Source organism: Neofelis nebulosa, chromosome 12 (genome assembly GCF_028018385.1).
Source record: "Neofelis nebulosa isolate mNeoNeb1 chromosome 12, mNeoNeb1.pri, whole genome shotgun sequence".
Classification (NCBI taxonomy): Eukaryota; Metazoa; Chordata; class Mammalia; order Carnivora; family Felidae; genus Neofelis; species Neofelis nebulosa.
Genome location: NC_080793.1, coordinates 51,776,273 through 51,803,153, shown reverse-complemented (window position 1 = coordinate 51,803,153; position 26,881 = coordinate 51,776,273). Strand labels below are relative to the sequence as shown.

Here is a 26,881-nt window from a genome sequence, read left to right as displayed (position 1 = left end):
CTACTCTTGGAAAAGAAGTCCAGAGTCTTTAACTTTGATCTTTTTAGATTCTAATGGAAATGGTTTTTTTGAAGCCCTCATAGTGATTGCTGCTTTTCTGTTTATATTCTAAGTAATCAGCACCCTCACCCTAGATTAACCCGTGGTGGTTTGACACGGCCATTGACACACTCGTGTGTCTGGCTACATCTGTACATGTCAGATTCCAGGACCAGGTTGAATATCTCTGAATGAAAAGGCTCTTACTGTTCGCATCAAATGCCATTTCATCCTTAGCCGTACTGAGACCTACTTCCCCTTCCTGTGATAATGATGGAAAATGTGTTTGTACTTTTCATCAAAGTTGGGGAGAAATTCCATCCAGTTGTTATTTTTAGGTTGCTCAAAGAGATAAGAAACTACAAGTCTGTCTCCTAAATTCAATATGTATTCATACAGCCAAGATTAGATCTATCAAGTTAATTTATTTCAGAAGCACAGAAATCAAATTAAAACTTTTGATATATTTTCAGGAGACTGTGAAGAAAAACGTACATATCATTCATATATATTTTGGAAAACGCAAAGTGCAATACAAACAGTTGATATTCTTGACATTTCAGTGCAATTCAGTTGCCATAATGCAATTCATCTTTTATCTTAAAGAGTCATAAAAGGTATGGTTAATGAAAATTTCGCATTTATGTGCATCTATAATTACAAAAGTAATTGTATGTTAAAAAAATTTTCATATTCACTCCAATGCGAGGGGCATTTCTTTCTTCTAGAGGCTGACATTTATCCTATAAATTTTAAAACTGTCTACTAAATGATTAGCAACATTTTTATGTCTCCAAGTGAAAACAGACCCAGATAATAAACAAATATCACTTTATGTTAACCTTCAATTTTTTACCCCTCAGGTATAAAAGAGGTCATGTATCATAACGTCTGTCCTCCATGGCAGACTATGAGCCCATCAATATGGGAGGCGGGCCACCCTGGAATTATATCCCTGGAATTAGCACCGTTTACCCTGTGTCGCCACATACCCAAGTGGAGCGACCTGACTTGGCATATCTGTTTGCTAGCTCAGGAGTGACAATGTGACAGTGGTGTTTAAAGACACTGTGTGCAGAAATGATTGATTTATTCCACATTGGCACTTTTAGATCCATCTGCATGTCTGCATTTCTGTCCTTTTTTCTCACTGTTCTCATACTCTGTGCTGTTACTTACCTGAGCTGCTTTTGGCTTTCTGGGAGGGGTTTGGTGCTTTTTATATGAATGTTATGGATAAAACACTTTGAGCTCCACAGAGGAAAATCACTATCTAAATCTTATACATCTCAAATGTCCTCTTGTGCAGAAACCTAATACAGACTGCTTCTGAGATACATATATCTGATATACTTCTATGTCATATAAATGAAAATGTGGGTATTTAGAAAAACTTAGGTAATCAACTGAATCTCTTTTTGTGTTGTAGTCTGCTGCATTTGAAAAGATTTTGTAACCCCAATAAATTGTTCTATTCTATTTTACCTAGAGCTTGAATGCTTAATGATATACTGTTTCTTCCTTTATCAATTTTCAAACTTTGTATTTGAGGCATCTTTTGGTTAAGACAAAGCAAAATTAAATGTAATTTTTCTACTAAAAGTTATTATTGTTTTTATCATTTATTCCTTGAACCTTTCTAGGCCATGAGCCAGGTACACTAGAACATACCTGGGGAAGCAGGCAGAATTTGAGGGGAAGCGGGGGATGGGATTCAGCCATTGTTCACTCTGTATCGCCCTCTAGGGACCAAAAAAGGAGCTTCAATCACCTTCCCTGAAGAAATATTTCTCTGAAGAAAGCCACTTTTCATCTACAATTCGGATTTACATTCAGAGTTCTAGGAGACGTTGACTCTAGCCCTCCATGAGAATAACTGCTAACTGCTTTCTTACAGAGATCTTAAATGAGTAATTCTTTTGATTGTGTGGAAATTCTCTGAGATGTTCAAGATTCTCACATATAATTTTTAAATGGGGTAAATTAGAGTAAAAAAGAATTAGGACCCTGTCATTACTCTTACAATGATTCCATCTTCTATGGTTTGCAGTGAGTGAGTGACTCATTTATAACTATAACGCAGCTCCTAGGGGCGCCTGGGTGGCTCAGTCGGTTAAGCATCCAACTCTTGATTTTGGCTCAGCTCATGATCTCACAGACATGGGACTGAGCCCTGCCTTGAGCACTAATGGAGTAAGTGGTGATCCCTATAGATTTTATATGATTACTATTACTAATACTATTTTGCAATCCCCATGGATTTTAAGAGGGCTATGGCCTCTGTTTTCTACTATCTCCCCAACTTAGGTATAAGAGTTATTTGTATTAGAGTTTAGTGTACATTATAAATGATCCAATACTAGTGAGCATTATTAAACTAATTTACAGTAAGGTGTTACTGCTGGTAAGGATTTTTCAAACTCACTTTCTTGTACAAAGGGAGATTGGGATTGTGGGTAGTGCAGAAGAGAAATAGATAGAGGGAGATAAAGACATCAGGATACCAAATTCAAAGTGGCTTGTAGAGAAACAAAATGGGCTCCGTGTAAACTTGTCTGTTTGACTTGTAAAAATGTTGCAAATAATTTCTCTTTCTTATGCTTGACAAGGTACATACTAAATAATGTTTTTATTGTCAGAGAACTTTATTGTTTTTACTGTGAGAGGAATGTTTCATCTCAATACTTTTTGTAGTAGAAAATGGGATAAATGGAAAGAAGCCTTTATTCTATTATTTTTTAATTAAGGAGCATTTAAAACATGTTTTAAGGCATAAATTTTTATTTTCACCACTGTTTCCTTTGTGACCTATACAACAGTGTGTTGCATGAAAAACTTGTATAGTTAATGATATTGAAATAAGATGGCAAAGTAAATACAGTGATGAAGGATAGAGCACAAATGTGGTGAATAAATATTGAGCCTTTTTTCACTCTGAGTTACTATTTGATGTTATAGGCAACACTTCAGTATCATGGGCATTTTTTCAAAGTTCAGTAAACGAGTATGAGTATACTCTCCCCCTAACCCTTTAGAGCCTGCGTCATTCATGCTTGTGCTTGCTAGAAAGTCTGTTCAGCTCGGCTGTGTTCAGGGGTGCTGGCTGACCTGCGGATGTGTGTTCATTAGGCTCTCCCACCTGATAGACTCAGTTGGACTGGGGCCTTGAGCCAGACTGAATATCCAGCATTTTGGGTGGCTAGAATGGGAAACCATTAGAGAATGATATTTCTAGTGACCAATAAACATGTTGCACATTTTCTTATAGCTTCTACATCTAAAGTATCACACAATAATAATTGATACAGTAATTTGGTCATTCACTCGTTTATATATCCTGCAAACTTTCAACCTGTTCTGTCTGTCAGGCTCTGTGATGCAGGATACAATTTAAACCCCTAAGGATTGAGGGTAGTGGCCATGAGCCTGGTCTTTGAAGTCAGGCTGGCCTGGGTTAGAATCTTGGCTCCCTAACTAATGTGACTGGTGATAGGTTACTTACCTTCTCTGAGTTGACAAGTATCCCCATGTCTTTCTTCATCGTCTTTTTCTTCACTACTGGCTCACAAGTCCTGTTTTCTGGCCTCTCCTAATTTCACCCCACCTGTGCCCTTGGTCCCTTTTTTCTTAAGCTTCCTGTTGTGCTCCATCAATGATATCTCTTCTAGATTATATTAATCTTGCCCTTTGTGAGCAAAGTTTTCTTTTCACCCTATTAATATACCCATTTCAAGTTTTCTCTACCCTGAATAAGTCGGCATGCATTCCTTCTCTCTTGTAATTCACTCAAAATTGTATTCCTTCTGCTCAGTGCTTCTATACCCTCAATGATCAGCTCACTTCATTGCAGACTTGGCTTCCATTCCCATCATCTCCAACTTGAGGACCCTCTCAGAGATACCAGTGATCCCCCAATTAACAGATCTGATTATCTTTTATCTGCTCTAACCAGTCTGATCTCTGAAGCAAAACACAGGGCTTCTTAAAATTTTCTCCTCCTTCAATCTCTATGGCACTCCATTAGCTTTGCCTTCACTGGGCCGCTATGATCATATGTACCCTGCACCATCTCCTCATCTTGCTACACAAATATAAGCATACTCCAAAATTCTCTCCTCAGACCTTTCCACATCTTCCTCTAAACTTAAGCCCATGTCCTCAACTATGAATTCTGCATGGAAGAATTTCACATCAAGGCCCTCTGACCCATGGTCTATCCGTAGCTCCAGGCCTACACATTCCACGTCTTTCTGGGATTTTCTCCCACAACTATCTATCATGGGTTCATGTGCAGCATGCTTGCAATGAGACTCATTATTTTCCAAAGGAAGACCACAGTCTTCCTAAGCTTCCTGAGCTTCTCATTGGCACCAATACTATCCTAATCAAGCAACCATGGATGCTTAGTGCAATCATGTTCCATCTCCAATGAGATGCCAGATGTATACATTCAGCCCCTGAGATGATTTTCTGTTTCTTCTGTCTGCCAATTTTGATGCCATCCTGATTAAGGGCTCTGACACTTTTGCTAAATAACAGATAGAACATAAATTTTCTTCCACGTGCCAATTTATAGCTTCTTGAAAACACTGTGTTAAGAATTCAGAGGTTGCATTTGGGAAAGAGTGCCATGATCCGCCGGCAATATTTACCAGGGTTATAGAAGGGAGAATGACAGCCTCTCTGGCATAGACTATTCCAAGAGTTTCCTAATTTGTCTCTTCTCTTCTAGCCTCTCCTTCATTTCACTTCAGCTATGCACCATTATGATTATTCTCCCTAATGCAATGCTGGCTCACCATTGTCTACCACATTAAGTAAAAACTCCCTGGCCCAGAGCCCAGTGTTCTCACATTCTTAGTCCCAACCTCCATCTACCCCACCAGCCTTTTGGCCCCTTTGCTGCAGCCAAACTCAGTTATTCATTCTTCCCCCAAATAGTCTCTACACTTCCCTGCCTCCTTCGCTTTTTCAGAATATAGGATCCTTCCCTCTTTCACCTCAGCCTTCAAGCACAAACTCATTTATCATTTTTTTTCTTGAGACTTTGCCTGATTTTTCCACCTATATGGATTTTTTCTCATTTATGAATTCCTGTGGTACATTATAGCTTTCTAATAGAAACAGACAGTGGTGATGAATTGGGGTGCTATATGAGAATACGGACACCCAGGGAACTCGTCTGCTCCTTCCTACTGAGTCATGCCTTCCGTTCTCACTCATAGGTCAGCTCACTTGCCCTTCCCCTCCCACTTGACTGTCAGCCCATGGCCAATAGGAACTGTACCTGTACCTCATTTTGCTTCCTTACAGTCTATGCATTGTCTTGCATTGTTAATTGCATGATGACATTGGATTGAATGGTTATAACTCTTACAAAATAAGGCTGTGTATTGCTTTTTATTTGCATTTCATTTAGAAGTTCTGAAATAGAGCTTATATCTGGCAAAAAGCCTGACCATCCAGGTAGGAGTGAAAAGCTAAAGTCAGGTGAACTCCTGCATGGCAAGAATTGAATCAGGGAGTTCCTAACAGGGAAACAAACAGCCATAAACCATATGGAAAGCTAAAATCCAAAGCAACTTTAAGGGCATCTAGTACAGTACTGTCCAGGAGAAACAGAATGAAAGCCATATATGTAATTTAAAATTTTCTAGTTGACATGACTTTAAAAAGTATAAAGAAACTGGTGAAATCAATTATTATAGATTTTACTTAACCTAGTATATTAAAAATACCATTTGACATTTAATCAGTATATAAAATTATTATGAGATACTGTATATTCTTTTTGTCATGGTAAGTCTTAGAAATTTAGAGTGTATTTTATACTTTAGCACATCTTCGCTTGGACTAGTCATATTTCAAGTGTTCCATAGCCCCATGTGGCTTCTGCCTACCTTATTGGGCACTGCAGGTCTAGGATATCACCTAAACAAAAAGGCACTGTGTGTTCATACAGAAACCGAAGTTCACAATTATGAATCTCGGAATTAGGGAGATGAAAAAATGGGTCAGGATATAACCAGCACCCCAGTTGGGAAATTAAGTGGGAGAAGTGAGTAGGGTCTCACAGGCTCAGCCTTAGTATTTGTGTAATAGTTTTTTCCAGAATTGGTATGGTGACCACATAAGCAGCTCATTTGAGAGCCAAGAAACAAAACCAACCCCAAGCACTGATTTTAGAGTCTCAGGCTCATGAGTGCTGCAGCACCTACCTTTTACTGGAAGGTTCAAGAGATTCAGTAGGTGACCATTTTAAGGGTTTGTGGGAACTTAGAACAAAGGATATTTACAAGGATACTTGGCTAATTATTGGGCTGGTTGGTTGAAATTTAAAGGAAGCATTGGGTGCCTGGGTGGCTCAGTCATGAGCCGATCTGACTTCTGCTCAGGTCATGATCTCATAGTTCAAGGGTTCGAGCCCCACGTGGGACTTTGTGCTGACAGCTCAGAGCCTGGAGCCTGCTTCAGATTCTGTGTCTCCCTCTCTTTCTGCCACTCCTCCCACCCCCCTCTCTCTCACTGTCTAAAATAAATAAAAACAGGGGCGCCTGGGTGGCGCAGTCGGTTAAGCGTCCGACTTCAGCCAGGTCACGATCTCGCAGTCTGTGAGTTCGAGCCCCGCGTCAGGCTCTGGGCTGATGGCTCAGAGCCTGGAGCCTGTTTCCGCTTCTGTGCCTCCCTCTCTCTCTGCCCCTCCCCCGTTCATGCTCTGTCTCTCTCTGTCCCAAAAATAAATAAAAAAAAAAAAAAACGTTGAAAAAAATAAAATAAATAAAAACATTAAAAAAGTAAAGGGAACATTTATGGGGTGCCTGACTGGCTCAGTGGGTAGAACATGTGACTAGTGATCTTGGGTCCCATGTTGGGTGTAGTTTTACTTAAAAAAAAAAAAAAAGGAAGGCTTTATATTTGTGGTTTCCACTTATTTTGTTGCAGATACATATTTACAGATGACTGTAAATGTGGGGAAAATCTCATTAAGGGAAGTGGAAAAACAAAACCTTCACTCTTGCTCATGAACTCATGAGCTCATCCCTTTCTCCCTTCTACCCCCTCCTCTGCAGGTGAATGGACAATGTAACCTTCATGAGAACAGACCATGTCTGTTTTGTTTTGTTTTGTTTTGTTTTGTTTTGTTTTGTTTCTGTTGAGGCCCCAGGATCTAGAACAGTGTCTGGCACAAATCAGAGCAAAGCCTTTCTTTAAAAAATTATTATTTATTTTTATTTTTAATTTTTTATCATATAAGACATGAGATTAAAGAGCAAAGAATAGGGTCTGAAGTTCTTAGACTGTATTTGGAGTAGCAGCATCACTTGCCACTCTGAGATTTTAAACTTTAAATTGAGCATCTGCGAGCACGGGTTCATTTCTTTCTTATCCTTTGACATCATTTGGTCCCCACCTTAGAAATGCGAGTGTCACCATTTGTTTTGCCTACATAGAAATCTTCAAATCTTTTTAGCCAAATTAGCAGAGAATTTTGTTCCTAAGAGAATGGCAGGTTGCTGCTAGAATCATAAATTAAAATATAGTCCAATCCTCTGCCCCTCAGCTGGTTGTGGTGGATAAGTTACAGACACAGATTAGACACAGATTTTGCCCTTGGGGAAACTAAACAATCAGGACATTTATTTCTTTTTAATAACCATGTCACCCTAGAGCCATCTGGTGTATATTTAGAGTAATGTAATTTCTACTCTTGCTTGATGATACCAATGTTATACAGCAAATATATTGCCATTTTGAAAAATAATTGGGTTAATTTCTGCATGTAATTCAACAGTGATTTAATCTTCCATTCTGTGTGAACCACAATAAATTCTGAATTAGTTCCATTTTTAGGAAAGCAGTCACAAAAGCGTACACTGAGAGGCCAATGTGTATAACTCTATGGAAACTCAAAATAAGTTGTAAAATATGTTCATCTAGCACTAGTCTTAGGATACCCAAATGGAGGGAGATGAGAACATCAGATAGAAGAAATTGGATAAGAGGATACTAATAGTTATCATTTGTTATGTGCTGACCTATGCCAGGTATGCAGCACTAAAGACACCTTACCTGCGTCTTCTTATTTAATTTTTGTAACAGTGCTCCAAGGTATATGCATGTTATTTTCCTCTTTTTAAAGATAAAGAAATGAATCAGAAATTAAATTTCTTGCCTGTAGTTTGACAGCTGCAAGAAGACGTAACGGACACGCAAGCCATGGCCTTCCATTACTTTTCTATGTTTTAATACGTGAGTCCTAGTGGGAATTCACACACCACCACCATCAATACCAACACCAACACCACTGCTACCACCATGAACCACATCAAAATTAAAGTAAATACCTCCTGGGTCACCTGGGTGGCTCAGTTGCTTAAGCATCCAACTTGATCTCATGGTTCGTGGGTTCAAGCCCTGCATGGGCCGTATGCTGACAGCTCAGAGCCTGGAGCCTGCTTCGGATTCTGTGTCTTCCTCTCTGTCTGCCCTTCCCCCACTCATATGTGCTCGCACTCTCTCTCTCTCTCAAAAATAAATAAACATTAAAAAATTATTTTAAAAAGATACCCTAACGAGGGGCGCCTGGGTGGCTCAGTCGGTTAAGCGGCCGACTTCGGCTCAGGTCATGATCTCACGGTCCCTGAGTTCGAGCCCCGCGTTGGGCTCTGTGCTGACCACTCAGAGCCTGGAGCCTGTTTCAGATTCTGTGTCTCCCTCTCTCTCTGACCCTCCCCCGTTCATGCTCTGTCTCTCTCTGTCTCAAAAATAAACGTTAAAAAAAATTAAAAATAAATAAATAAAATAAAAAGATACCCTAACGAGAATCATGATATAATAATGATCACATTGGAAAGTGCTATAATGAAAATTGAGCAAGTGAAGTTCAGGGTGTGATGGTTTTGACATCGTGGTGTGGGAAGGTCTGTCTGATAAGGTGACCTCTAATTGGAGACCTGGAGAGAGGGAAGGAAGCGTGAGGTTGCCGAGTGCCAGCTATGAGGAGGCCTGTGGGGCAGGAGTGAGGGAGCAGTGAGCCGAAGGGTATGATAGAAGATGAAACAGGCACTTGTCAAAAGGGGCAGAACCCACAGGGCCTTGCAGGCTTGCTAAGAATTGGGATTTTATACTAACAAAAGAAGGGGATGGAGTGTTTTGTGCAGAAGGGTGACTTAACCTGTCAGACCAGATAGCTACTTTTCTTTTCCGTGGACTGGGGAGGATATTCCAAAGCTGATTTTCTTTTAAGTGGATCATTTCAAAGTTTTCTCATTTGTACAGTGGCTAAGTGCATTTTGGCCACAAGTAAGAATTTCCCTTGGTTAAGCTCTATTTTAATTCAGTATAAAACTTGAGGGGTGCAACTTTAAAAGTCTGTACGTGCCATAAATTCAATGTTCAAAAGTAGCAAATCTGAGCATTTACACTGCTCACTACAGATGGCAGTGTAACAGGAAAGCTCTCATGGTAACAGCTGGGAGGGCGGGGCTAGTATGTACCCCACCTCTTCTTTCTGAAAGCGGCATCAGGCAGTCAGAGACTCTGGGCCATACATTATGTAGTATATGAAAAGCTCGGCTACCCACATGTGCTACGCCAGACTACTACATTGGGACTACTAGGCCCAAGTGTATCCAACTGGTCCAGGAGCCTCAGGACAGTTTCCAAAACACTATCCTTTTTTTCTTTCTAAAGATCTTATTTTATTTTTTTAAGTTTACTGATTCATTTTGAGTGTGCAAGGCAGGGGCAGAGGGAGAGGGAGTGAGAGAATCCCAGCAGGCTCTGCCCAGTGTCAGTACAATGCGGAGGCTCAAACCTGCGAACCATGAGATCATGACCTGAGCTAAAATCAAGAGTCTGACGCTTAACCAACTGAACCACTCAGGCACCTCTCCAAGGCAACTATTCTATGTCATATTCAAAATGCTAAATCTGAACATTAAGTAATGACCTGAGCATATGAAAATGGTGACCTTTAGTATAAAAATGTCTTAGTGGCAATTAAGCTCTTCAATCAAAGAAGAGGAGAGCAAAAATAGTAAAGCAGTAGGATGTAAATATCACAATCAGAAAGGTTTGGAGCCACTAGGGGACTTGGACTCTTTGAACTATTCCTCAGCTGCAGTAAAAATATCCTCCATTAGGGGGCCTCATAACCCTGCTTTGATCTTCGTGCCTTGTCACTATAAAGAGTGACATTCATTCTCTTCGCTCTTTCTCCTTCAGTTGCTCTCTTTCCATATCTCCCTCTGTCTCATTGAAAAATGAATTAATTAAGAACATGTGTATGTATTTTTCCTACATGGCTGCATAATTCTCACCATTTGGGCGAAGAAAGCAAAGTACTATGTGACACAGGAAGGAAAAACATCAAGAATGTGTCATCTTTATGTACACAGTCTGAACATTTCTATCATCAGTTTCTGGATAGTTTCAGTGTGGATTGGGAAATAATAGACAATCACAAGGAACCTTGGATACTTTAAGGAATAGAGCTTTGATCCCCTGGAGAGGCCTGTTTGGTAGAGAGTCTAACTTTACCCCCTTCACTTCAGACACGGAACAAAGAAGCCAACTAACTGATTGTTTAATTAATCCTGAGGTAAGAAGAGTAAGTTGTAAGAAAAAAATAAAAAATAAAAATAGAAATTGTGGAGTATAGTTAGGATACTAAAAATATTCCCATTTGCTCAAATCATAAATGCAACATTCTAGACTTGCTGAGTAGAAATTAATGGCTTATAAATGCATTTCTTAAACTGTCTGATCCTCAGATTTGTACCTGAGTCTACAGAAAGGTACAATTTCTGTTTTTAAGAGTGTTTTGAATTTAGTACAAAATCCTTCAAGCCTATAGAGTGATACAGAGGGACATTACAAAAATCAACGTGCCCATCCCTAAATTTAACAATTGTTAGCATTTTGTGATATTTACTTTAGGTGTTTTTTTTTAATAGGTCAAGATTTTAAGAAAAAAATAGGCTAGTTTGGCCTACTGCTAATGTTTCATGCCTAGTTAGAAGATTTTATATTTAGTGGAAATTCTTATGTGGTATTGCTAAAGCACTGTGAATCAAGAGTAATCAAATATGATATTTCTTGAAAACCCTAAGGATGCATAGCTCTCAAGGCTCCTCATGTTACCCTTAACCAAAAGCCAAAACCAAAATGCATGCTTCAGAAACTATTAGACTGAAATACTCTTTGGAAGGACTAACTCAGGGCAGAAAGGTTGGCCTGGACTCAGTGGCTGACGAGGATGTGATTCACGGTCAGGGATGGGATTCTCTCAGGGGCAGTTGCTGAGCTATTTGGAATCCCTGATCTATTTCCTGATGGAATCATGTATTGTGAGGCTTCTCAAAAATATATTCTTTTAACAAATAAAATGACATGCCTAAATGTATTTATATGAAATATTATCCAATCTTCTGTCCATTGTATAAAAGTACAAAATAATCACAAAGTGGAAAAATGTTAACATCTTAGCCTACGTAAACTATCATTCAGATTCTCAATGTCTGACAGCACAAATGTCCACTCTGTACTCCATTCAAGCCTAATAATGGGATGTGTGGGTAAACAGTTGAATGCCTGCCCTTGCCTCTCTCTTTAGGATGGGCTGGAGGACACCTGTGAGGGTGCAGTTCTCTTGGGACCTCCAGGGACTAGGCAGACAGGGGCATGGTTGTTCCTGGTGCCCAGTGAGAGCCTATAGCAGAAAAGGTTGTCCTTTACCAATACAGAGTAGAGACCCAGCCTGAGAAACTGCCTTCTGAACCTTAGGAAGCCTCGGGATCCCCCCGCCCCCTCAAGGAGTATCTGACCCTACCCAGTTTCTCCATGGGACTTGGGAGGGCCTGCTCCATGTTGTTAAGATGACTCCCATGGAAGGCAGATCCCAGGCCTGGTCCCAGGCCAGGCTAATGAAAAAGAGCTTCCTGTCCAGGGAGGCTGGGAAGTTGAGTGGCTGTTCTGCATGCTTCCCAGAGGGCTATCAGTTTGCAAATCGATTCACTGGCAGATAGTAGAAGCTACTTTTCTACCACCCTTGGCTGCTTTGCCACTGCTCAAGAGACTTTAAAAACCAAAATTGTGGGAGTGCTAAGGGAACAGGAAACCCTCATCAGGAGAGAATAATGACAAGTAACTAACAAGAAGAGAAAGGTAATCTTGAGAGGGAACCCATGTAAACATCTTAGAATAGCTGGTCTCTGAAGTAGCACTGATGGGAGTAATATGAGAGCATCTTAACAAACAATGGCAGAGAACCATTAGGAAGATGGAATGAGGACACTATTAAATGAAACTGAAGTAGAGTTTTTAATTAAAAACAAACAACCTGATGAGGAGAATGATTATTGCAGAGAACTGAATGTGTGATGTCGAAGACCAAGAGACAGATATACCCCAATAGGGAGTGAAGGCATAAAGGAAACAAAGGTCGGGAGAAAACAGATAGGAGACCTGGAGGACATATATAGGAGACATAGCATGCAGTAATAACAGCTCTGGATCCAAACATGGGGGATTGAAGGAGGAGAAGTCATAGTAGAAAAAAGAGTTTTCCTGAGCCGAAGAATATTCTGAGTCTCTAGACTAGAAAGGTTCATGAGACGTGAGAGAAGACATGCACTTTGGCACCTTCTGAAAATTTTCCGAACTCCAAGGAGGGTGACTCAAACTCTTACAATTGCCCAGAAAGAAATCACAGGCTACCAACAAGGGATGTGTTCCTACATGGTGGGAGATTTTCATAAGCACCTGTCCTTTTAAAACTGTTTAAATTGAACTCATTTTCTAGTAGAATATCAACTGGGGTTTTGTTTTGTTTGTAGGAAGGGACTGGATAACCTGATTTCAAGCCTCCCATAAAGGAAAAAGGGTGTGAGACGAGCCAAGAAGATGATGATAGAAGAACAGTGTGAGGAAACTTGCCTTACTGGACATTAAATGTTTCTACAAAGCTACTGAAAACCAAACAGAATAGAACTGGTGCAGACAGAGACATTAGTGCAACATAGTAAATGTCCAGAAATAGATGCAAACATATGTGAGAAATTACTTTTGACAAAGATGGAATTGCAGTTCAGTGGGAAAAGTTTAGTTCAGTTAGACAAAATTTTATAGCATTGCTGACATAAATGACTACCCAGCATAGGAGAAAACAAAGCTAAATGTCAGTCCATATTACAAAATGAATTCCAGATCAATTCATGGTATAAATGTAAAATATGAAATAATAAAAATATTAGAACAAAATTCCAAGCAAGACAGGAAACCATGAAGCCAAAAGAGAAAAAAAAAAACATTAAACTGTGTTACTTTTTAAAAATCGGATGTTAAAAGATACTATAAAAAGGAAGAAAAAGGAAAAAATGAGAGACTGAGGAAAAAGTTTCAATGTGGATGAAAGACAAAAGGTTAATATTCCTAATATTAAAAGAATTTCTAGAATTTTTCTAAAAACACATATAGCCCAGTAGAAAAAATGGGCAAAGAATATGGAAGTGGAATCCAAATTTCCTGTAGGCATGCACATGCTCAACCTCACTAGTCATTAGAGAAAATGCAAATTACATTAAAAATGAGATGTATAAAAATCCATCACATTGACAAAGCTTAAAGAATAAAAGTACCCATTACTAGTAAGCATGTTAGGAAATGGGCAGTCTTACACATTGCTGGCTGGATATTCGGTTGTTACCATTTTTGAAAGTTATTGTGCAATATCAAAAAAAAATATATACATATGCTTTGACTTAGCCATCCAACTTCGGAGGATCTCTGAAAAGCAAACATCAGGAGGTAGAGATCAGATGCATGTTACAGCTCATTTGCCTCAGTGTCTTCCAGTGCTCTAAACTGGAAACCAAATCAGTTTCTGCCATCAGGGAGAGATTAGTTATGCCACATCCATACTAGAGAAGACTGTGCAACTATTTAAAAAAATATATTTTATTGCTATCTGCCAACTTGGAGAGGTGTCCATGATGCAGTGATAAGCAGGAAGGCCAAGTTGCAGAATGATATGTACAGTACACTTCATTTTCAAAAGATGAGATTTTGCATATGTCTGTATGTGAGTGTGCATGTCTGGATGGGTATAGAGAAGGTACTGGAAGGATATTGAATGTTAATATTACCTTGGAATAAAAGGGACTCTGGGTGGATAGAGATGTCTCACTTTCCTTTGTGCATTGTTTGATAATTACTGGTAACAATGACCATATATGAGGGGCACCTGGGTGGCTCAGTCGGTTGAGCATCCGACCTCGGCTCAGGTCATGATCTCACAGCTCATGAGTTCCAGCCCTGCGTCGGGCTCTGTGCTGACAGCTTGGAGCCTGGAGCCTGCTTCGAATTCTGTGTCTCCCTCTCTCTCTGCCCCTAACCCACTCGCATTCTGTCTCTGTCTGTCTCAAAAATAAACATTTAAAAAAATTTTTAAAAAATACATAAACAATGACCATATATGAGTTTACTAATAAATTAAGGAATTAAAGAAAATAAAACAAATTGTCCAATTTTATAAAAAAAATACAAAAACTAGGCCTGTATCTTCTGAAATTAAAGCTAAGGCTCTCACTTTCTCCATTTCTAAAGGAACTATCATCTGTTTCTCTCTAAATCCCAAGAACAGAAGTGGCTTACCAAAAAAATAAGTACATCCTCAAAGATTTGCACCACTGTCTCTGGCTGCTCTGTGATCAATCCAAAGAAAATTCCTGTTTCCAAAGACCATCAAGCCTTTCTCTAGTTCAAGTCTTCTCTCCCTGGGTCCAGCTGTTTTACTTCCAGCCAGAACTACTATTCAGGATTTTCCTTTTAACCAGATTATATGCTTTTGAAAACTGCTAGCTGAGGAGAGTGGTCCCAAAATTTCCACAGAGCTCTTCCCTTGAGTAACCATTCCACTAGAATCTCTGTCTTCAAGCAGAGTGTTGGGGGAAGAATCATAGCTGTTGTTCATAGGTGACAGAATGCAGCAACACTAGTATACATAATGGTACCCCTTTTTCTAGGTCCATGTTCATATACAACTTTTCAAACACACCACCATTCCCATTGTGGGTCCTTGGCAACTAAATTACCATGCTGACCCATCAGTGTAATTATCCTCTGTAGACTCCATGTGGTGTCATTGCACTTGGGAGGCAGTATATCCCAGAGTGATTCAGAGCTTGAGCTCTGGAGTCAGACTCCCTAGGTTTGAATCTTAACCTCAGCTACCTCAATAGGCTCTGTGGCCTTAGACTCAATTTCCTCCCCTGTAAAGTGAATAATTCCTCTATCGGTCTGTTATGAGATACATTCTATAAAGCTTTTGAGGGATGGTATGTTGGTCGTCATCGTCGTTGTGGTCATTGTCATCATCGTCATCATCATCATCGTCATCATCTGAGGGCTACATTCATTGATAAGTAGTCAGCTTTTCTTTTACTGCAGCCAGATCTGTGGACCTATGCTCAACACTGTGATTAATGGTCTTGCAGTAAGAAGAAATTACAGGAAGAAGAGAAATGTGAGAGCAGCATTTTATAATATATCGGCATGCCTCATTTTATAAAGACAAACAAGCCATTTGAAAGAATGTTTTCACTATGTTACAAGAATGGAAAAGCTTGCTCCGCTCTTTAATACATTTAAACCCAATAATAAGGGAGCTAAATGTATCACATTATCCAGAGCAAGAATTAAATCAGTCAGCTCCCCTTATCCTGGCACCAGGGACCTAATTTTTGAAAACCAACTCACCTTTCTCTGCTAATCTATAGGTATATATTGTTCCCATATTCCAAGTGTAACCTTACTGTATTTGCAAGTGACATTGCATTGATCTTCATTGCAATGGTAAAAATTGTTATTAAAAGGCTTGACTGAAAGTTCATATTTCTGACTTGCATTCATTTTTCCTTTTAATAGAACCTTACCCTGTTTGAAGTTTGGTTGGTTGGGAATTATAGTATCAACAAATGCAAACTTTTTGGTGTTTTGGTGTTGTGACCATCTACGGATAAAGATGAAAGGGTCTCACCCACTTGTGCATTTGTGGACTGTAATTGGACTGAATGAGCACGAGGGGGCGCTGCTACCTTCTTTACCCTGTGCCAGGCTTGTCTGCCAGAGTTGGCTCTCATCTTTAAGCTTAAAGCATGATGTGTGCATGCACGTACTTAGACAAAAAGAATGAGGCTTTCAGAGTAAAAACAGATGAAACTCTCAGCAGGTTTCACATGTCAGTACTTAATTTCTGCAGAGTCAGAAAGAAGGCTTTGTTTTTTAGGTTGTACTCCTGTGACTAACTACTTACGTTAACTTCTCCTAGAAAAGCTTTGAGCTTTTCTGTGAATCCCCAGTGCATTTAGCATTTCCTATGTAATAAGAAATAGGCCTTTTACATCACAGGATATGTATGAATAAAGGTGTGAAATATGAGCCAATCATAAATACCGTGGTTTCCTCTCTAAAGGAAATATCTATGTTTGCAAATCCAGAGACAGGTGAAAATGAGGACTTTGTCTTTTCATACTCTGTTATTAAATCTTATTTATTTGGATGCAATTCATCGTTCTGTCAAAATCCCTGCCTCTTTCCTGCTCTCCAGCAGGCTGTTGGTAACTGTTAGTAGCTACCCTGTGTGCCAGAAGACCCGTGGAGTCTTTTCTATAATGAAACTGAGCAGGAGACATTATAATCTGTTTCCAAATGCACTCGTAGTGTTGTTTCTCAGATGACACTGACTGCTTCATCAAGGGGCCCTGTTTTTGATCTCTCATGTCTGGATGACTGTACCATCGTATTTGGCTGTTTTCCTCATTCCCTCTCCTAAAATGTGCTTCCAACCAAAGTATAATTTCTCTTGCTTTTATCATGAGGTTTCATTTCTTAAAATTTCCTTGGTGACACTACACTTCTCTGAGCATAGGGTACATCCTGCACCTCTGTGTTGAAGGTTCCATCCCCTTTCAGCCTTCCCCACCTTCCTTGATACCTCATAAGCATCCCCGAGATGATTTTTATTCTGGGACAAGGTCAAAGGGCAGCATGCAAGCCTGGAGGAGCGTGAGGAGTTTGAGAAAGATGGAAGTTGCTAGGCGGGCGGTGGATTGGTTATAATAAGAAGGAGCAACGTGGACCCTTGAGATCATGACAGGATTGCTAGGAGTTCTCCAGAAGTGAATGCAGGAAAGAAAGCTGAGTGCAAGCAAGGTGTAATGAGCCCTGAGGTTGGTGTAGATCGATAGGTACTTGAGGAGGCTTCCAAAAGTTCACTACAGACGTTCTCTGTCTAAAACAGTATTCTAGAGGAGGGTGTTATAATGGGGGGAAAAATGGGGTAAAGAAATGAATAGAGAAAGACCAGAGAATCAATGCAGTAGAAGGAGAGGGACAGGGACGTTTAGAGCTAATTCTGGAAGCGACCAGCCTCAGGCAGTTTTACTCCTAGCCTCAGGATTCATTGCTCACACGTGTATCAGATGAGACAACAGTGTTGCCCAGCAACCATACTAATATACAGCCTGGGTGCTGTGATGGTGACATCCCCCTGTCAGCACTGCCTGTTCCCTGGGAACATTTTCTTTGATTCATTTTCCCAAGAAATTGCATTAAGGCATGTTCAAAGTAAGGCAGCTAAACCCCTCCTGACTTTTAGGCCTCTTCTGTTCTTACGCTTTATCCACCAGAGAAGTTCCAGAGATAGCTGTACCTCTGCCCCAACCTCACTTACACATTTTATGAGACTGCATTTTTTATTCATTAAAAAAATTATTTCTTAATGTCTTCAACTTATTTTGAAACACACACCCACAATATAAGCTTGGCTAATGGTTAGATAGATGATAGGTGTTAGGTGTAGTGATGTTCATAATGTAATTCTTACAACTTTTCTGAATGTTTGAAATTTTTCATAATAACATCTTCAAAAACCAATAAAAAGTCACTTCGTAATTCTTACATTTATCAAGAGCACCTTGCTATGGATGAAAGGGGATCTGAAAAGATAAGGCAAAAGGCAAGGAATTACACACACGCACACACACACACACACACACACACACACACACACACACAATCCAAACGACTCAATTCAAAATGGGCAATGTATTTGAATAGGCATTTGTCCAAAAATACACAACTGACCAATAAGCACGTGGAAAGATGCTCAACATCATTAGTCATTAAAGAAATGCAAATCAAAACCACAATGAGATATACCATTTCACACTCATTATGATGGCTATTATCCAAAAATAATAACTGACAATAATAAGAAGAAAAAATAAGAGGTTTGGTGAGGACATGGAGAAATTGGATAGATGGTATATGTATAGATATGTGTACTTTTTGTCTAAGTACGTTCATGCACACATCATGCTTTAAGCTTATATATACATGTATATGTCTCATGTATAGATGATAGGAATGTAAAGTGGTGCGGCTACTATGAAAACTAGGCTAGCAGGTTCTCACAAAGTTAGGCACAGACTTACCATAGGGTCCAGCTCATCCCCTCCTAGTATATACCCAAAAGAACTGAAATCAGTGATTCAAACAGATGTACACCCCTGTTTACAACAGCGATATTCACAACAGTCAAAAGGAGAAAACCATGTATTCATCAACAGATGAATGGAAAAACAAAATATGCTATATGCATACAATGAAATACTATTTGGGCATAAAAAGCAATAACTTTTTGATGCATGCTAGCACATGGATGAATTTTGAAAACATTATGCTAACTAAAATAAGCCAGATGTGAAAGAACAAATATGAGTTTACTTATATGAGGTCTCTAGATTAGCCAAATTGAGAGAGAAAGAAAGTAGAATCAGGTTACTAGGGCTGGGGTCGGAGGAAAAGGGAATATTGTTTAATGGGCACAGAGTTTCAACTTGGGGTGATGGCTATTTCTGGAAAGATGTAACAGTGATGGTTGTACAACACTGAATGAATGTACCTAATGTCACCACATTGTACCTTTAAAAATGGTTAAAATTGCACATTTCACGTTATGTGCGTTTTACCACCACTTTTTTTTAGAAAAGGCAAGAGATCTTTCCCAAACAAAATGTATACCTAGGAAAAAACTGAATGAAAAGACAAGGCCATGTGCTATTATGCAAAATGAGGCAAGTGAGTAATTATCTGAAAGAAGGTAAAGAAAACAAGCTGGAGATGACAAAAGAACACTGTGGAGGAGGCGGGTTCTGTGCCAGATATCCAAGCACAAGAATGGGGTTGGAGAACAAGGGAGAGGTTAGCCAAATAAGCTTTTTATCAGCAGCTTTCCCAGTGTTCTTTGTTCTTCCCTTAATTCGGGCATCCTCGCCTCTTGCCATCTAAAGCAGAAGTCCTACCTGGCAAAGACAAAAACGTTTCATGTGTGGCCTGGATCTCCACACACCTTCCTTAGGACCTTGGACTCCCAGTGATCCTCCCCACATCATCAATCTCTCTCTGGTTCTTGCATGCTTCCAACAGCACATCCATGTGCTCAGACTGCTCTTTCAAGTAAACCCACAAAGCTTGCAAATCCTTCCTGGTTCTCTACCTACCTGGTTGTCTCTCCCATCTTTCTTCTCCCCTTCATAACCAGACGTCTTCGCTTGCCGTCTCCACTTCCTTAACTTTGTAAGCAGCCCTTAAGCTCATCTAAACTGGTTTTTCCCCTGATTATTCAATGGAATTGCTATTGCCCAGGTCAGCAGAGACCTTCCCCTCACTCAGTCCAGTGAATACTCCTGAATCTTTATCACAATTGCCAATAAGAGCCAACCCAATTGATGACTCCCTTCTTAAAATATCCTCTGTCCCTGGCTTGCAGGAAAGCTGCCTGTCTTTCACTCTGTCTTCATTGCTGGTTTTCTGTTTTCTACACATTTTTCCTGGCTCAATATCATGTTGTCTTCCCTCTACATTCACTTTGTAGGTAATTCATCCCCTCGTGGCTTAAAATAGCATCTATATGCCTACCAAAGCTGTAATCCCAGCCCAAACATTGCTTAAGACTATGAGGCTCAGGTGCTTGGGTGGCTCAGTCAGTTAAGCGTCTAACTTTGGCTCAGGTCATGATGTCACAGTTTTTGAGGTTGAGACCCATTTCTAGCTCTGTGCTGACAGCTCAGAGCATGGAGTCTGCTTCAGATTCTGTGTCTCCCTCTCTCTCTGCACCTCCCCTGCTCATGCCGTCTCTCTCTCTTTCTCTCAAAAATAAATAAAACATTAAAAAAATTTTTTAAAAAAGAATATGAGGCTTCAATAGGCAAACTGCCTACTGCTCATCTCTATTTAAATTCCTCAGGAAGTATCAAAAACTGAACATGCTCCTGGGATGCAGCGCACAAGGCTCTGAGTGAGCATAGCCCAACCCTCTCTGCCCAACCTTTGATTCACTGGGTTTCTACTACTGTATACTTTCTGATTCCCAGATATGCCAAACCCTAGTTTTCTCAGTAAATGGAGTCTACTAGCACCTAACCCATAGAGTTTTATAAGATGGAACAAAATGTGAAATGCTTGGGAAAATGGGAAATGTTGCCATTGTTATTATCATTAATTATTATTCATGCTGGTCTACTTGGGTAGAGAAAGGAAAGCAGACCAATGGTATCAAATCCATAATTACAGTTTTCTAGTTACTGAGAGAACAAGGTATCTTTTGGTGACTACTTGGCATGTTTAACTCTTCAAGGAGTTGGAAATAATCTGTTCATACTACCCCCTCTGGAAATCTTGGAAATCAGTTTTTAATCCATATTTTAAAATGGAGAAAATGGAGGCTGGCAGTTACCAAAGGAATCAGCCAATTCAGGGCAAATAGTCCCACTATTATGTATTGTTTAGCCTCGGGTAAAGCTTTAATTCCATTTCAGCTTTCCAGCTAGCAATGCTGGCATTGTGTAGACACCACCATAGTTGCTAAAAATGGTGACTGGCCAATTAAAGCCCCCTGCTGAGCCTTCCACCCACTGAATTAGATTCCTTACTCTTTCATGCAGGACAAAGCAAGAATGCTTCAAGGACCAAATCATTTGGCAGTCTTTGATGGCATGAGAAACAACTATTTGTACAGCAAAATATTTTCCAGAACTAGAAGCCCATAAAGATTATTGCCTTCTTTTTAGTACACAGAAATATTCTGCAAGCATGACTCTCTCAGCTTTCTGCACTGTGGCACCCAGAAGGAAGAAGACCCTGTCCTCCTCCTGTGTGGCGTTCTCTATTTTGTCACCATCTTGGGCTACCTGGGTCAAGGACCCTCCTCGGTGCCTGTTCACTCTGTGCCCATCCTCCTACTGACTGGGCTGACTGGTGGCCATCCCATTGTAAGGAGAGAACAAGTCCAACTTGGCGAGGCTGGCCCCTCCCTGCTGATGTCGGGGCCTTGGCATAGCTTTTGCTGCCAGTCTGGTTGCTTCCTTGTTGCCTTTGGAAGCCTGCACTTTTTCTGTGGCTTTTGTGGTCGTTTCCATCCGCCAGTGTGGTCCCTTTCAGAGGCACTAGCGTGCCAGACCAGCCTATTTGAATTGGTGCCAGGCCACTTACTGGGGAGGTGAGGCCAAATCCCATATATTTAAAGCTGTAATGCTTTGCCTGTCCACCTAGCTCCTGTCTCCTGAAGTCATTAGTTGTGGTTTTACTTTACTGTTAAAACACTCTTCTTTTTTTCCTTTCTCTCAGCTCTGGCTATTTTCAGCTCTATATATTTAGCAAGTTGTGTGTAGGTAGAGATTCTGCTGTTCTACTTAAATCTCTTTATTTTTTTCTGTGTGTGTGTGTGTGTGTGTGTGTGTCTGTGTGTGTGTGTGTGTGTGTGTGTGTGTGTGTCCCCCCTAAGGAAAGAGAATGTGTTTCCTATTAAATGGAGGAGGAGGGAGGGGGTGAAGATAGACCTGATGTTTGGCTAGAACAGAAAGTAAGAGCACAGTGGCAGGAGTAGGGAGAAGCCCACTTATATGACTACAGGACAGATGTCCTCCTGGTCTTACATTTCTTTAGGAAAATAGACCTTTGGTTGCTTGAGTGAGGCCCTTTGTGCTTCAATTTGCTTTGCATATTTTAAGATCCTCAGAAAGTCACGGGAATCTCTTTGCATCTTGCCATGTCTAAGGCTTTGCAGAGATCAAGCACGATTGTACAATGCAAGGCAGATAAGTAACAACAGTTCCATTCTGCAGCTGGATTAGGAGAGTTAAGTGATTTTCCTGACATCCCTCAGGGAGCTAAAGACACATCTAGGAACACAACATGTGATTTCTAGTCCCAGACCTTGCACCTCTGGCCACATTGCCCTGTCTCTATTTACTCTACAATTCTGCACATATGTTTTTCAAGTAAATATTTGATTCTGGGGAGATTTAGGGTAGAAAAATCTCCTAAGCTTCATCATTGAAAGGTACTGGATTCACTGTGCTTTAGACCAAAGTCTGCCATCTATCAATATGTAGCTGTAGTTTGAATAGCAGCTGTCCTCCAGGGGCATATGCTGTGGTCCCAGGAGAACACATTTTTACCAAAAGCAAAAAAGGGAGCCATGATAGCTGGCACACATATAAGATATGTTTCCTGGAGGTGCCCTAAATCAAGAATGGAACACAGGGCATAAGAAAAATACCTTTCAAAAGCGATATAATAAAACAACTTGCCAATGATGGGTAAATGTGAGTGTTCGTTGAAAAAACCATGGGTTAATGTATCTCTAACATCAAATCTATGAAACTCGTCCTCTGAAAACTGTGAATTTCCCATCTGGCTTGAAGGATGTGTTACTATATATATATGATAATTTTAGATATGCCAGAATTTGTAAAAATTGAGAGTTAGACTAATGAGTTATATGACAATATTATTGAACACACCATACAACTTCATTGTAGAGTGATTTTTCTAGAGTAAGGGTAAAAATCCTAAATAGTTTAAGATCCTGATAAGAAACATGACAGGTGTGAGGTTCCTCAAAAAATTAAAAATAGAACTACACTATGATCCAGCAATTGCACTACTAGGTATTTACCCAAGGGATACAGGTGTGCTGTTTCGAAGGGGCACAGGCACCCCAATGTTTATAGCAGCGCTATCAACAATAGCCAAAGTATGGAAAAAGCCCAAATGTCCATCGATGAATGAATGGATAAAGAAGATGTGGTATGTATGTATGTGTGTGTGTGTAATACTCCACACAATGGAGTATTACTCAGCGATCAAAAAGAATGAAACCTTGGGGCGCCTGGGTGATTCAGTCGGTTAAGCATCCGACTTCAGCCCAGGTCACGATCTTACGGTCCATGAGTTCAAGCCCCGCGTCGGGCTCTAGGCTGATGGCTCAGAGCCTGGAGCCTGCTTCCGATTCTGTGTCTCCCTCTCTCTCTGACCCTCCCCCGTTCATGCTCTGTCTCTGTCTCAAAAGTAAAATAAACATTAAAAAAAAAATTAAAAAAAAAAAAGAATGAAATCTTGCCATTTGCAACTACGTGGATGGAACTGGAGGATATTATGCTGAGTGAAATTAGTCAGAGAAAGACAAATATCATATGACTTCACTCATAGGAGGACTTAAAGATACAGAACAGATGACCATAAGGGAAGGAAAGCAAAAAGAATACAAAAACAGGGAGGGGGACAAAACATAAGAGACTCTTAAATATGGAGAACAAACAGGGTTCCTGGAGGGGTTGTGGGAGGGGGATGGGCTAAATGGGTGGATGGTTAAGAGGCATTAAGGAATCTACTCCTGAAGTCATTGTTGCACTATGCAAACTAACTTGGATGTAAATTAAAATTTAAAAAAAAGCACAATGAAAGTGGTGACTGGTGGGGCATAACAGAGCCATGAGCCATGTGTGAGGGAGGGGTGAAGGCTGTGGAGGAACTGGAGTACCTGTAATCCCTGGAAAGGGTGCAGTACCCACAGCTCTAACCAATGCTCCTCAGGCAGGATTACAGGAACAGTGTGGTCAGGCTGTCTGATTTTTTAAGAGAACATGGAAATCCTCATTTTTATGTAAATATCCCAATTTTTAAATGTTATAAACTAATTTTTAAAAATTTACAACCCTGTGTTAGCCAAAGAAAGCATATTCTACAAGACACATTCAAAGCATAGGTTGCCAGTGGAATTTTTTTTTTTAACTCTTAAAGGTGACGATTTATGCGATGAAATACAGGAGTTTTTGGAGGAGTTAGGAGAGAATCTGAGAGCCAGGGAAGGCGTGGGGTGTCTCTGGCAAAAGCCAGAGATTTGCATATGAGCCCTACAAGAGCAGTACATTGACTCATAAATAACAAATCTACCAAAAACTATTTCAAATAGGAGAAGAAAGGTAACACAGGAGAGTACATCAGGGTATGTGAGCTCAAAAGACAAACTGGTCCTGGTTGGGTTGGGAAAGGAGTAGAGGGAGAGACCATGTGGAATATTTAGGTGACTATAGAGAGAGTATTTGCAACTTGTGCACACCTGGGATCTGCACTGAAAGAATGCTGTATTTGAGAAGGTTAAGAGCAAAAGTTGGAACTAGCAAGTGAAATGTAAATAACAGCTTGTTACACATCTGATTAATGAGTTAGGCTGTGCCAGATAGTTAAATGAAGGAGACTGGGCACCGGTATGCACAGGACTTATAGCTCAGTGATTTCTGACATCAGTAAAGTTGTTTCACTATTATGATCTTTGAAGTTGTAGGTTATCTTTATGTCACTACCCCTAGCATAGTCGTTGGCACATGAGAAGGTCAATAAGTAAATGATTGCCCAATATATTTGGAAACCATAATCACATGATAGCATATGTTATACTAAAGGGAACACAGGTTAGTAATGACCCATTTGGTACCAAATTTAATGGCTACTTCTCAGTGCACGTGCTACTCAGAGGAGGAGTTTTAACATTATTCAATCTCCAATTATCCCGTCCTTGAATGTCTTAGTATCCCTCTTTCCTGATCTTACCTTGACCTTTCTGAGTTTTTTTCCCCTTTAATGTAAATGACTGGCTTATGCTGCTTCTTCCATGTGCTTCTTCAATGTTGGTGTTACCTGGAGTTGTAGTTTTCTTTCTAGACTGTTCTTGAGCAATCTTATCCACACTTACTGGATCAGCTCCCATTTATGTGTTGACATCCCCACATTCCAGCTTGAGCTCAAATTTCAACATATAATCTCCAGTTACCGTCATGGACTGAGTTGGTGTGCCCATCCCTTTATCCAATTCATCTTTTGAAGTCTTAACACTATGTGATTGTATTTGGAGATGGACCCTCTAAGGAAATAAAGTTAAATGAGGTCAGAAAGGTGAGTCCCTGATCTGATAAGATTAGTGTCCTGAGAATCCAGAAAGCTTTATTCCTTTTTCTCTCCCTCTCTCCTCCCATCTCTGTCTCTCTGTCTGCCTGTCTCTCTCTGTACACACCTGGAGGGAAGGCCATGTGAACACACAGTGATAGGGTGGCTGCTTACAAGTCAGAAAGAGACCTCTCACCAGGAACCAAATTTGCTAGCACCTTGATTATCGACCTCTAGGCTCCAGAACTAAGAGAAGATTAATGTCTATTGTTCAAGCCACCCAGGCTGTGGTGTTTGATTATGCCATCCTGAGCCCCCCTGCCTCTATATTTCAGGATCTCATCAATTTTTCCCTGAGATTTCTCTAAATTAATCTCTGTGTTCCATTTCTCTACAAGGTTCTTCTTGTACCCTGCTTTAGAGTTACCATTCTGAAATGTCTGAAATATATACCAGTCCTCATTCAAACACTTGCATTTCTACCAAATTCTAAATTCCTTGGTGTAGTATAGGAAAACCTCAGCTGAAAAAGTATGTCATCCAGAAGAACTTGCTAGAGTAGGAGCTGATGTCCACAAAAGAATGGATGTGAAGGAGATGAAAAGCGAGGAGCACTGCCTAAAAAGTTCCCTTACCGAGGACTCTGAGGAAGCTGGACATTCCCCAGTTGTTAGCCACCAGGGATGAGATGAAGGACATTAGAAAGTATGGCATTTGAGTGGCACAGGGATTTTCCACTTCTAATTTAATAACAATTTTTTAATTCTGATATTTTTTTTTAAATTTCAAATACGCAAAATTCCTTACTAACACTTCTTTTTTGAAAAAAAATGTATTTTATAATGGTGAGAAATTTAACATGAGATCTACCCTCTTGACAGATATTTAAGTATACAATACACTGTTGTTGACTGTATGACAATATGGTACAGTAGAGCTCTACAGCTTACTCATCTAACTTAACTGAAACTCTATGCCCCTTGATTAGCAACTCCTCATTTTGTTTTCTGCCAGCCCCTGAAAACCACTGTTCCATTCTTTGATTCTCTGAATCTGACTATTTTAGATATCTCATGTCATTGAAATCGTGCAGTATTTATCTTTCTGTGACTTGCTTATTTCAGTTAGCATAATGTTCTTGAGGTTCATTGATGTTGTTGCATATTGCAGAATATTCTTTTTTAAGGCTGAATAGTATTCCATTATATGTGTTCACCACATTGTCTTTACCCATTCATCCACTGATGGATATTTGACTTAATGTTTATCATAACTTATTTCCTTATGATTAGCAAACATCCATACCAAAATTGGCCTTGGCATACAAATGGTAGAAGTAAGTAAATTTTGAAATCTCTCTCTCTCTCTCTCTCTCTCTCTCTCTCTCTCGCTCACACACACACACACACACACACACACACACACACACGGATATATAGGGTATTGATTCATATTGGAGGCTCTGGATTTAGATTCAGACTCTAGATTTAAATTCTGGCTCTCCCACCTACTGTGTGACCTTGGGCAAGTGACTTTATTTTGCCAAACCTTT

General features: G+C 40.0%; 1 protein-coding gene and 1 long non-coding RNA gene across 3 annotated transcripts in view; both read left to right on the top strand.

Moving 5' to 3' along the window:
• ADAMTSL1 (ADAMTS like 1) overlaps nt 1–26,881 on the top strand; it is an 877,457-nt gene that overhangs the window by 304,851 nt on the left and 545,725 nt on the right. The window lies entirely within an intron of this gene.
• LOC131491857 (uncharacterized) lies at nt 8,842–14,213 on the top strand. Its single transcript, XR_009251685.1, has 2 exons — nt 8,842–10,642; nt 12,879–14,213. It is a non-coding gene; the product is annotated as an uncharacterized LOC131491857 (long non-coding RNA).